This window comes from Procambarus clarkii, chromosome 62, assembly GCF_040958095.1.
Source record: "Procambarus clarkii isolate CNS0578487 chromosome 62, FALCON_Pclarkii_2.0, whole genome shotgun sequence".
NCBI classification, from domain to species: Eukaryota; Metazoa; Arthropoda; class Malacostraca; order Decapoda; family Cambaridae; genus Procambarus; species Procambarus clarkii.
Window position 1 is genome coordinate 25876990 of NC_091211.1, and position 13197 is coordinate 25890186.

The following is a 13197-nucleotide window of genomic DNA, read 5'->3' on the forward strand; positions in this document are numbered from 1 at the left end:
TGCAGGGGTCAGCAGCAACAGCCCTCGTGTAATGTGAGGGTCAGCATATTCATAACTATCCTCCCCTAACTCTCCTTCTCCTAAACACCTACGACGGATTTGTGTATTTGTACTCACTGAATTTGTGCGCCCCTTGAGGGACTTGAGATAAAGGAGGGTAGAAATAGCCTAAGCTACTCTATCCCTTTGAAATGTATTTTTTCTTGTCTCGATAAACCTACTTAAACTTGAACGAAATGTTTTTGAATGGCGCTGGGGGTCACCCAGGACCCCCCCACACCTGCAGCACGTACACATGTGCGGGTTGGCTGTGTTGCATCACCTCATTTAAGCCCTCACGTTAAGCTTTAGTAGCTCTAGAGTGCTGCATCACGTCATTTAAGCCCTCACGTTAAGCACTAGTAGTTCTAGAGTGCTGCATCACGTCATTTAAGCCCTCACGTGTTAGCACGTGAAAGTGTTAAGCACTCCTACCTCTAGCGTATTGCATCACGTCATTTATTTCTTATTCATTTCTACCCGAAACGCTGTGCGTACTAGTGGCTTTATAAGAATGTAAACACATCATGCTATGTACTCTCATAAACCCAATGTAACTTCTTGTATATATACATAAATAAATAAATTTACTTATTTATTTAAGCTCTCACGTTAAGCACTCCTAACTGTAACGTGTTGCATAACTTAACGTGGGCGCTCTGTTCTATAATACTAGGCTATGTAATTCTTCCCGCTGGCATCTTTATTAGGCTCATATTACCCACTTACTGCTCTTGCAATATTTATGGTTGTGTGACGCATGTCCTACTCGTCACGTTCTTAAGCAGTTGTTAACAATCAGTACATTGATTAGGCTTGTTACCAGAGGCAGATAATTGCTGTTAACTAAGTAGTAGTAGTTAGTGAAGTAGAGGGGGGTAGAAATAGCCTAAGCTACTCTATCCCTTTGAGATGTATTTATTGCTTATCTCAATAAACATACTTGAACTTGAACTTGTTAACTAAGTTATCTTTTATTGTGGTCATTAACAGTCATCAGTTTTATTATCATTTGTCCACAGCAATTTACTTGTTAACTTACGTTTATCTACTATATTTTACTTTATTTTGATACTTTTCCTGTATCAAAATTGTTGTAAATAGGTAGTTCCCAGCGAAGACTAATTACTGTTATTCACATTAATTGTACACCATATATTATCGCATATACTTTACAGTTAACTGATTTATAAATCTTTGTATATTTTACAGTGTTTAATTTATTAATTAATTTACTTTTATTAATTATAATTAAAGAATTTACCCCACCGTGAGTATCAATCACCTTACTCAAAAATTGCCAGTGTTCTTTCTTGTGTGGCGCAGTGGTAGTGCGCTCACACCGCCCTGTGAGCCACAGTGTTGCCAGATTGGGCTACAAGTAGCGAATTGGGCTACTTTTGAGAGCCCCGCGCTCCCAAATTTTTAATTTCGCTACTTGCTACTTTTTGGGCTAATTTAAAAGCAAGATGTGCTAATTTGGGCTATTAATGTTATGAATGTACGATTGCGAGTTACATGAAAGTAACTAAGCTATAAATAATTGTAATTAATAATAATTGTAGATATTAATTAATACTAAATAATATTATTTAATAAATTAGTCCCAATTCAATGCAGAGTTTTCTTCCAAGCACAGAAACTTGTAAATATAAATACAAGATAATAGATAGATCGATAAATAAATAGACAACATTCAAATATTGCACCAAGTAATGGCGAGAGGAAAAAACTAGACAGTATACATTACATTTTAAATTAATAATGGATGAATGATAATAAATTGGTGTATGTTTGTAAGTATACCAGACAAAGTCCATTTAATGGCAGAACTTAGCCCTTTTGTGTAAAAACTTTTATATCTCATATTATTAATTATAACAGTAATCGAAAAAAGTCATAGTTTGTATATACAGTACAAGAGATGAAACAGCGAGCCATGAGCTAGAGCGATGTGCTGAGTCCATAAGGAGGCGGAGCTTCCAGAGATACCTTCCTGTGATTGGCTGTTGCGGGGAATATCAACACTCTTTTATGAATACAATTTATACTAGAAATAGGTCCTTGTGCACAACAACAAGGTTGTTGTGAAAAAGAACAACAGTTTCTGTTTTGCACCTGACAGAAATCTCCATCTAACTGAATAATTTACTCGAATAAGAGGGCAGAGCAGCGTATCATTATTTGTGTCAAGGCAACCCTCAATAATAACGTCACAAGTCTGGTAGCCAGCCCATGTTTCTGTAACACTCGTTACATCCTGCAGTATTTAATTATCACTATATTAATACTTTTAAATACTTAACATTTCACTTTTTAGGTAGATTAAAGTTGAAGCAGAATGTCATAAACAAGGATGGTGTGCTGAATAAAGATGATTTATTACGTGGATGGAGCCTTTAGCTGATCCCTTCCTGTGATTGGCTGTTGCGTGAATGTCAAAAAAGAATATCTACCAATGATATGCCATTTATTATATACCCCATACCATCTGTGGGCGGAGCTAGGAACCTCCTACCCGAGCACAACAACCCGCCTTATGGGTTGCTGTTTGGCTATTTATAGTGCGTTGGAAAAAACGAGATGGCGCTAGTTGTATTTTGTGGGGTAATTTGTTATAAGTGTAATTTGATGTCAACAGATGGCGTAAGCTGTATCTTATGGCCACTGTTGACCAGCCAGTTGATAGTGTCCTTGTCTGCCGACAGATGGCATCAGCTGTATTATTATTATTTTAATAATATTATTACATTAATAATAATGTATTATTATTACTTTAAACACTGATCTATACGTCTGGTAGCTTATAATAAGGTTTTACACCTTGCTGGTATTAGGTAACTAGAATTCTGCAATTACTTTTTTTTTATCTACTGTTGAGGATATGTAAGACAAATGTAAGGTTTTGAGGCTAAGTAACGAAGATAGTTACAAGATACGAGCCAGATGGTGTTGAGATTGCACAAGGGATTATGATAAGAACTTAAGCCAAAAAATCAGTGCATAAATGTTCGCAAATATGAGACTGGGATTTATTTCTCGAAAAGTTAGCAATAAAATACGCTTTCTAGTTCTTTATTTTTGAAATTAAGACCAAGGATTCTGTCTAACGAAGCTGCAAGCTAAGACACCGTTATCCTATAATGTTCATCTGTAGCTTGACCCTAAATACTCGTTTATTAAACGAATTTATTGTTTGAGTTCATTAGGAATCATCTTTGTTGAAGGCCGAGTTTCCAACAAATACCTTCCTGTGATTGGCTGTTGCTGGGAATGCCAACGTTTATATGAATAAAATAAATAAGAAATACGTCCTTTTGCTCAATAACCTTGGTGTTGTACAAAAGAACAACAATTTCTGTTTTATACAAGACAGAAATTTCCATATAACTGAATAATGTAGACCAATAAGAGGGCGGAGGCATTGTATCGCCGATATTATTTGTGTGGGGCAACACCCTCTGATGACGTCACAAGTTAAGTAGCCAGCCCATGTTTCTGTAACACTCGTTACGTCCTGCAGTATTTAATTATCACTATATTAATACTTTTAAATACTTAACATTTCACTTTTTAGGTAGATTAAAGTTGAAGCAGAGTGTCATAAGCAAGGATGGTGTGCTGAATAAAGATGATTTATTAAGTGGATGGAGCCTTTAGCTGATCCCTTCCTGTGATTGGCTGTTGCGTGAATGTCAACAAAGAGTTTCTACCAATGATATGCCATTTATTATGCACCCATACCATCTGTGGGCGGAGCTTGGAACCTCCTACCCGAGCACAACAACCCGCCTTATGGGTTGCTGTTTGGCTATTTATAGTGCGTTGGAAAAAAACGAGATGGCGTTAGTTGTATTTTGTGGGGTAATTTGTTATAAGTGTAATTTGATGTCAACAGATGGCGTAAGCTGTATCTTATGGCCACTGTTGACCAGCCAGTTGATAGTGTTCTCTTTTGCCGACAGATGGCATCAGCTGTATCATTATTACTTCCGAATTCCCTTTTAAACACTGATCTACAAATCCCTTGGCTTATGATAAGGTTTTATACCATTTATGATAAGTATTAGATAACTGGAGTTCCGCAATTACTTTTATTTATCAACTGTTGAGGATATCATTATATAACGTCTGGTTAGGACGTACTGCTCTCAATTGATGAAGATTAAGCCACCCAAGAGGTGGCACGGGCATGAATAGCCCGTAAATACTGCTCTCGTAATATTATTCAGGGGGGGTGGGGCAACTATCAAGTGAAAGCGCCAAGTCATTACGACTATATAGCACTCGGAAGGGATCAGGATACGGATTTGGGATGGAACGGGGAAAAGGAATGGTGCCCAACTTCTTGGGCGGTCGGGGATTGAACGCGGACCTGTAGGAAATCGCTCTACCGTCAAGCCCAAGTGGTTAAGCGTAATATTATTAAAACAACAATTTATGCATATAATAACAGCATTTCACACTAAAAATACTTGGATATATTGAAATATGGTAGTGAATTCCAAACTAGGAATCTCCTATGACTAAACTGTACTTTTTAATCATTTTTATTTACTTACTACTTATTATTAAATTATTAAATACTTACTATAATAATTAAATAAATTATTTTATTTAATATTTAAATTAAATGATAAAATAATAGGTAATAATAAATCATTGTGTAGGGGGACAGGCAGCCAGTGTATATATACATGTTAGGCTTATACCAAGGCCCCACAAAGGCACCACAAAGGTGCCAAATTAAAGACTGGGTGCTGCCGGGGCGGGCCCAAGGGCTGCTGGCGGCCCTGGCCAGGCTCAACTTCCGCGCCCTTATAATCACCATTGTTTAATAATCTTCACAGGGAGAAACAACTGTAAATATAGGAATAGTTTATTACAACATACACGGTAATGAAAACAGCTCGGAAACTAAGGAAATAAAGCTGCTGAAAAAAACATTAAAGTCTACTTCAAGTTCAAGTATGTTTATTGAGACAATAAAAAAGTACATCTCAAAGGGTAGAGTAGCTTAGGCTATTTCTACCTCCTCTACTTCAAGTCCCTCAAGGGGCGCACAAATTCAGTGAGTACAAATACACAAATCACAATACAAGAATCCCATTTAACATAGCAGGTTAAAACAGGAAGCACAGCACATAAGTGTTATAAGTTTCAAGGCAACATTAAGAAAACATGGAGTACAATTTCACAAATATTGGGATCAAAGAAGATTTTAAATAACAAACCAACACTCCTGTCCAATAACAATGGTCAGCTTACTGGCTCTGATACTGCTATTGAGTTCAATTGGTTCTTCTCTTCCTTTGGGTCATCCCTTGGAAATGATATTCCATCTTCCAATACTGATGTTCAGGACTATCTTACAGGTAACTATCCAGTCTCTGTACCTAACGCCTGCAAATTCCACTGATGTTACTGACATAATCCTTTCCCTTAAAACCAAGTCTAGTGCCCTTGAGGAGATACCAACTTTAATTTACAAAAAAGCCTCCAGATCTTTAGCCCTGCTATTGCATTGTTCTACAACAAGTCACTTGAACTCCAAACCTTTCCAGATATTCTAAAAAAAAAACGAGAGTAATCCCTGTCCATAAATGTGATGATCCTACTTATGTTAACAACTTCAGACCTATATCAATTCTGCCAAACTTGTCAAAAATATTTGAAAAACTAATCTACAAGCAGCTTTACTCTTATCTAGCCAAACACAATATACTTAGCTCGTGTCAATATGGCTTCAGACCCAAAAAAAGCACTAATAATGCACTTATTAGTATGATTAACTTGATACATGCAGCTCTTGATAAAAATGAGTTACCTATTGGGTTATTTGTGGACCTGCGTAAGGCTTTTGACACTGTCAATCACCAAATCCTTCTTCTTAAATTACATCATTATGGAGTCAGAGTACTCCCTGCAGTACATTAAGTCTTACCTTACTGACAGGCTCCAGAATGTTTCTGTGAATAATTCAATTTCTCCCACCCTACCCATCAACATTAGTGTTCCTCAGGGCAGCATACTTGGCCCTCTCCTCTTTCTCATCTACATTAATGGCCTCCCAAATGCCTCCCAACACCTCAAACCAATTCTATTTGCTGACGACACAACCTTTATTTTCTCCAGTCCTGACCCACTTGCTTTTAATGTCACAATGAATTCTGAGCTAAATAAAGTTCATCTTTGGCTAACTGTCAACAAACTCACCCTCAACATTGACAAAACTTTCTATATTTTGTTTGGCAATAAATCCTCAAATCAAATAAATCTCAGGATAAATAATACCCAAATTTGTAACAAAATAGATGGCAAATTCCTTGGCATTCTCATTGACCACAAGCTGAATTTCCAGGGACACATTCTAAATATATAAAAAAAAGTTTCAAAAACTGTTGGCATTCTTTCTAAGATCAGATATTATGTTAGAATTATTAATCTTACTTTTTCGGTCATATTTAATAATATATATAATATGTGTGTGTGCAGAAATAATATTAATAAAACAATTAACATCGTGTACTGTACTCTATATATCAAAATATATTACTTTGAAACCCGTATCATTCACGCCAAAAACAATTGGGCTACTTTTATTACAAATTCGCTACTTTTAGACCGTCAGCTCGCTACTTTCCGCAATTTGGATCTGGCAACCCTAGTGAGCCATTGTAGCAGGGTTCGAGCCCCGGGTCAGGACGGAACGACCGGTCACCATACAGGCTGACTCCATACACAGTTTCAAATGTAGATATGACAAAGCCCAATAGGCTCCAGGATCTGTACACCAGTGTTGATTAACAGTTGAGAAGCGAGACCAAAGATCCGAAGCTCAACCCCCCACAAGCACATCTAGGTGAGTGAGTGAGTACACTAAACTACATTACATAAATCATATACAAACTCTTACTTATTTTTTATATTGATTCAAGTGGGCTGCGGAAACGCTGTGCGTGTATATTACCAGGAATGTATATTACCACTTAATCACCAGCACATGTCCTTTCGCAACCCATAATTGTACCTTTTCGTATTAATAAACCAATAAATATATAAATTTACGTTGGAATTAGTTATAATAAAACTAGTTCTTATATTTTCAATAAAATAGTGCTATTAGGAGTGTTTATTTTTTTTTATTCTCAGAAGATATCAGGTCACTGTATTATATATACACAAATAACACTACTGTAATATAAGACAAATACAGTATATGGAATTTTCTGAATATAGTCACACTCTCTCAAGGTATTCTTTACACACCCATATGTATTTATGTACATATATTTTATGTTTAAATTGTGAGACATGCTGACAATGTGTGCTGGGAAGAAGTGGTCGCAAATTCCTGGTTTCCTTTGAAGGCCAAACATCATGTTCTCATATAAGCCTTATTCATTCATGATTTCCACTTTCACAAAAGCCTTTTAAATCACGTCTGTGTTCGTCTGCCGGGGCCACTTTCTATTTTCCCTAGTTGATTATATTCAGGACATTATCCTCCGTACACTAAGGTATGAAGATATATTACAGAGGCAACGTTTGATAATGTGCGTTTATGATACGGTTTTGAGATGTGGAAATGATTTAGAGGGGAGAGAAATGGTATAGAAAGGCTTGGGGAATGAGGTGTATGGCAGCCGTGGCTGGGCCACAGCTGATGGTGGCGGGAGACCTCTAGCGTGGGGCTCAGTAAGCAGCTGGTGTGTTGTTGATGGTGGGCTGCTGCTGCTGCTGCTGCTGCTGGAGCTGCTGCTGCTCCCTCACACACACATGTGACCCTCCATGCTCACCTCCTCACTACTCATCACCGACGGCCACTGGAGTGTGAGGGGTGGTGGAGGACGAGTCGTGGTGGGGAGCTGCACCCATAACACGTATATCTGGCCGAGGTTGTGGTGGGCATGACTAGTGTGGTGTGTGCTGGTGTGGGAGCCACACTACACCACCTCCCGCTCCCAATGTGCTCCCTCACACCTATTTCACCTCCACACACTGCGAGAAGATGGTCTCGAACTGTAGCAGAGATCTGTAGCGAGTGATTTGCCAGAGAGGAATCAGTTGCAGATGCCGCTGAAGATTCCGTAATAAGTGGCACTTTTCCTCTGCTTGTATTTCACTACTGACACTTTTTCCAGCCTTTGGACGAGGGTGTGTGTTCCTCGGGGTCTGGAGCACTCTTGGAGACATTTGGTGCCATAGTGGGAACAGTTCTGGAGTGGTGGGTTCAAGCAGTGGGTGCAGCCCCGATACAGTGATCTAAAGTCTTGCAAGTTGTACCACCTGGGTTGTTGTCTTTGATCTACTCGGGCTCCTTAACTCGGTACAACAGTCTCAGCGATGGTCTTAGACGGGGAGAGTGTGAGGCGGTAGAAGGTAGTCATGATGAAGGGTGTTGAAGAGGCACTCATTTGGTGAGTGCACGCACACGCACACGCGGGTGGGACCTCTCATCTTCACCTGCGTCAGTTGAAGGTGAGTGAGTGTGTGTGTGGCCTTAATGTTGTCTATACTTAGTTCTAACCAGTTATTGTCTCCTCATACATGCCCCATACATAATTATTAATTAATATTTATAGGTATATATATATATATATATATATATTATATATATATATATAATATGTGGACCCTACACATTTATACATGTTTACTGGTGTGTATATATATATATAAAGTACGTAAATGCAGGCGATGAGTCACAATATCGTGGCTGAAGTATGTTGACCAGACCACACACACTAGAAGTTGAAGGGACGACGACGTTTCGGTCCGTCCTGGACCATTCTCATGTCACAATCGACTTGAGAATGGTCCAGGACGGACCGAAACGTCGTCGTCCCTTCAACTTCTAGTGTGTGGTCTGGTCAACAAGTACGTAAATGTTTAATAATTGCAGATGAATATAATATTTATATTTGTGTACGTTTTTTATCCAGGATGGTTGCATGAAACATACCAACTTCCAATTATAGCAATTTATGTACAACATTTAAGATTGACTACCATCTGAAAATACATATAATGTAATATGCATTTTTAAGTGAATAATAATTTATCAAAAATATATAAATAAAGTTGTATATCAAATCTTTTTCAAATGTTTCACGTTGTAGTGAAATCAATCATCGTATCCATCGCGTTCCGTACGATTAAAGGGGGGTTAGGTAAATCTTAAGAGTGGTGAACCCACATTTATAAATGTCTGTTTCTGCATGGAAGCTTGAACGGGAGACATCTCCCGTCACGCAGGGTGCAGTCGCACCTCCACAGATCTCCAGTATCAGCTAATAATACTGGTAATGGCTCAAAAGGGGCACCACTTACAGGCTATTCATGCCCGTGCCGCCTTTTGGGTGGCTTAATCTTCATCATCAATCATGGAAGCTTGGTATACAGGTGTCTTCTGTGTATACAGGTGTCTTCATAGTGTGTATTCCTGATGATGTCACGTTGCTGACGAAACATCGAACAATAAAGAGGAATGATTGTAATGTATTGTTTCATCACACTCTGGACAGTGGAAGGTATTTACGTAGAATGGAAAGTATTCACAAGACAAAACGTCGCAATGATATTGTTTAAATCAATTAATAATGTGTATTAGCAGCTCATCCTCCTGTTTTGGTAGTACTTATAGTAACGATGACGGCCATACTATATATATACCGACGTACAACGGAATTAGAAAGTAGAAATTTGAACTATTGAATTGGACAAACTGGAAAGCTATTTTTTCACTTGTGTTGCTTACACAAACTAACCTAACCTTCCTAGGCCTATGTATAATATCTGATATAGTGCTTATGTGTGCTATACTAGGCCTAGGAATATTGAAGCTTGGTTTTTAGCTTCACTTTAAAATAATTCCTTATATATGCAGGCGTGTGACTGTCCGTGTGACTGTCACAGAAATAGGGACTGTCAAAAGGAAGTCCCCTGCATGGGGAGCACCCACAGCTGTGAGATGCACACCATCACTGTGTTGTTACTGCCTCCAGCAAAGCTGTGGCATCTTTGTTTACAATACAATATTGTCCCAGCTGGATATATATATATATATATATATATATATATATATATATATATATATATATATATATATATATATATATATATATATATTAGTATATTTTGGTAGCAGTCTTTCCTGTAGACATATATTATTAAATATGACCGAAAAAGTAAGATTAATAATTCTAACACGAATTTTCTCAATCTTTCGTACATTTCTTTTCACTGTTGGAGGTAAATCAAAAACCAATTCTCCAAAATTCATTTTTATTTCTAGTCTAAAATAATCTAGTCTAAAATAAAAATGAATTTTGGAGAATTGATTTTTGATTTACCTCCAACAGTGAAAAGAAATGTACGAAAGATTGAGAAAATTCGTGTTAGAATTATTAATCTTACTTTTTCGGTCATATTTAATAACAATATATATATATATATATATATATATATATATATATATATATATATATATATATATATATATATATATATATATATATATATATATATAAATAATAATTGCGTGAGTGGAAAATATCAGACAATTTAAGGGGGAAATGGATTTGAGAAAGTTAATGTGCAGTTGGTAATGTTGGGGTGAGACGATCAAACCTGTATATGACGGCGTTTGGTTTTAAGTTGAAAAATGGAGTGAATAAGGAACGATGCCGTAGTACAACTGTCAGGCTGTTGAGCAGGAAACGCATGCAAAGGCACGCACACCTTTCTTCTCCTTTAGAACATCACAGCTTGGCGTATGAATGCCCAGCCGCCAAAATGTGATGTACTATACAGTAAATGATAGTGGCTTGCGAAATTGACGGGCTGTCCCGTTTTTTGTTTTGGGTCCTCTGGTAGGTTAGGGGAGGATACTCTAAATTGATCGTTTTCGTGACGTTGGGAAACCTTAGGACGTTGATACCTGGTTACTTGGTTGATGGGGTTCTGGGAGTTCTTCTACTCCCCGAGGCCAGACTTGACTTGTGAGAGTTTGGTCTACCAGGCTGTTGCTTGGAGCGGCCCGCAGGCCCACATACCCACCACAGCCCGGTCCGAGGCCAGGCTTGACTTGTGAGAGTTTGGTCCACCAGGCTGTTGCTTGGAGCGGCCCGCAGGCCCACATACCTACCACAGCCAGGTTGGTCCGGCACTCCTTGAAGGAAACAATCTAGTTTCCTCTTGAAGACGTCCACGGTTGGCTGCTTAGTACTGTGTATCATTTTTGTGGTATTGGGAAAGCTGGAGAGGACGGGCGGCACAAAGATGTGATGAGACGCGCAAGAAAGTTGAAATATTGTAAATAGTTAAACAATTTGAAGAAAAATAATTATGGAAATGTAAAGGATAACGAGTTTAAAAAAGTTGAGCGAGGTTATTGTAATAACGGATTTTTTATTGAAAGATAGTTGTGGTAGGAAGAGAGGTTGTGGTGGGTGAGGTGGTGGTAGTGATGGCTACACTGTGTGTATGTGGTCCTAATGTGTACACATACAAGTGTTCATGGGTCTGATGTATTCACCAAGTTGTGTTTGAGGGGGTTGAGCTCTGCACTTTCAGCCCGCCTCTCAACTATCAATCATCTATTACTAACTACTAATTTTTACACACACACGAAGCAGCCCGTAACAGCTGTCTAACTCCCAGGGTACCTGTTTACTACTAGGTAACAAGGGCATCAATGTGAAAGAAACTGCCGATTTTGTTTCTCGCCGGCGCCGGGAATCGAACCCCGGTCCACAGGATTACGTGTACAGCGTGCTGTCCACTCAGCCACCAGCGACGCTGTGTGCAAATACAAGTGTTCACGGTTCTGATATGTGGAAATGTATATGTAGATTCAGTGGATCAGAAACTAGGGCTGACACAGGTGTTGTTAATGTGACGAAACTGCCTCAAATTAGAATATTATACGTGAATTGCACCGCTTTCAGCCCAGCGATGGCAATATTGCACTCAAACTTGAGCAAGTAAGCTCCACAAGTTGAGAATATTGACGAACCCGCAAGATAACCTAAGTTTAAGGGTTGGTAAAGTTGATGTTCTTTGATAAAACTGTTCACTCCAGACAGTTAAGCAAGTTTCAACTGCATCTGGGTACAAGTGACTGGATGAACAACCCAGCTGGTTTTCACTTACAGGATGAATAAAGCCACACAATACTATCACTTTGGCGGTATGTTCACTCACAGGATGAGTGGCGCTGCCCAATACTGTCGCTATGGCAGTATGTTCACTCACAGGATAAGTGACGCTGCCCAATACTGTCACTATGGCGGTATATTCACTCACAAGATGAGTGACGCTACCCAATACTGTCACTATGGCGGTATATTCAATCACAGGATGAATAGCGCTGTCCCAATCAATTCGCCCTTCAGGACAAATTTTGTTGTTGAAATCACAACTTGTCTAATTAATTCATTTGAAGCTGAGCACGCAATGGCAACAATGGTATTAATTATCTCACAATATATTCTGTATAATAAAAACAAGTCACATCGAATAAAACAGTATTCTTAAGTGTGTTGAGACAAATTCAAGGAAAATAATTTCAGGTTACTTTTTGTAGCCTAACGGAAAGATGATCAATAGACAGGGAAGATAACTCAGATAATGATAACACACACATGTCATTACCGAGAGAAGATACAATCAGTAAGGAGAACACGCAACTAGCTAGTGTAAGGGTAGGAAACACAAATTGGACGTGTTGATAATGAAAGAGGAAATGGTAACGAGTAAGGGGGTGACCGGTTTGGGAATACTATCTACGCATTAGCATATACATTATTTCTCCCTGTGGAACACGCTTCCGTTGTGTGGGGGGGGCTTCATGCTCCCATGGCCCAGAAAAGGCAGTAAAAGTTGTTTTGGCTCTTCACTTAGGGCTAAAGGATACGGAACGGACTTATTTATCCCTGAAGACGCCTAGCCTGGAAGGCCAATATTGCACACGAGAGGCTAGCTTAAGTTCTATTCTCTTGCGTCATGAATATGATCTTCAGGATCGCTATCTTCACCACCATGATCACCATCACCACCACTACCATGTGCAGCCTCGTTATCAATGCCACCTTCAACGTTATTACCCGTATGCGCATCAAATACCTCCTCCCTCCCTCCCTCCCTCCACTACCA

The 13197-nt window shown here is 38.8% G+C and overlaps 1 protein-coding gene across 11 annotated transcripts in view; it reads left to right on the plus strand.

Moving 5' to 3' along the window:
- The first annotated feature begins 7713 nt into the window (after positions 1–7713).
- Positions 7714–13197, plus strand: part of Mgat4a (alpha-1,3-mannosyl-glycoprotein 4-beta-N-acetylglucosaminyltransferase a) — a 107368-nt gene continuing 101884 nt past the window's right edge. For 3 of the 11 annotated variants that reach the window (XM_045755863.2, XM_045755868.2, XM_045755865.2), the window contains exon 1: positions 7717–8520. The gene's annotated coding sequence lies outside the window, so the exon portion shown is untranslated. Of the gene's footprint in view, positions 8521–13197 lie in introns of all 11 variants that reach the window. The other 8 variants (XM_045755869.2, XM_045755870.2, XM_069308375.1 and 5 more) reach the window with 5 other exon arrangements.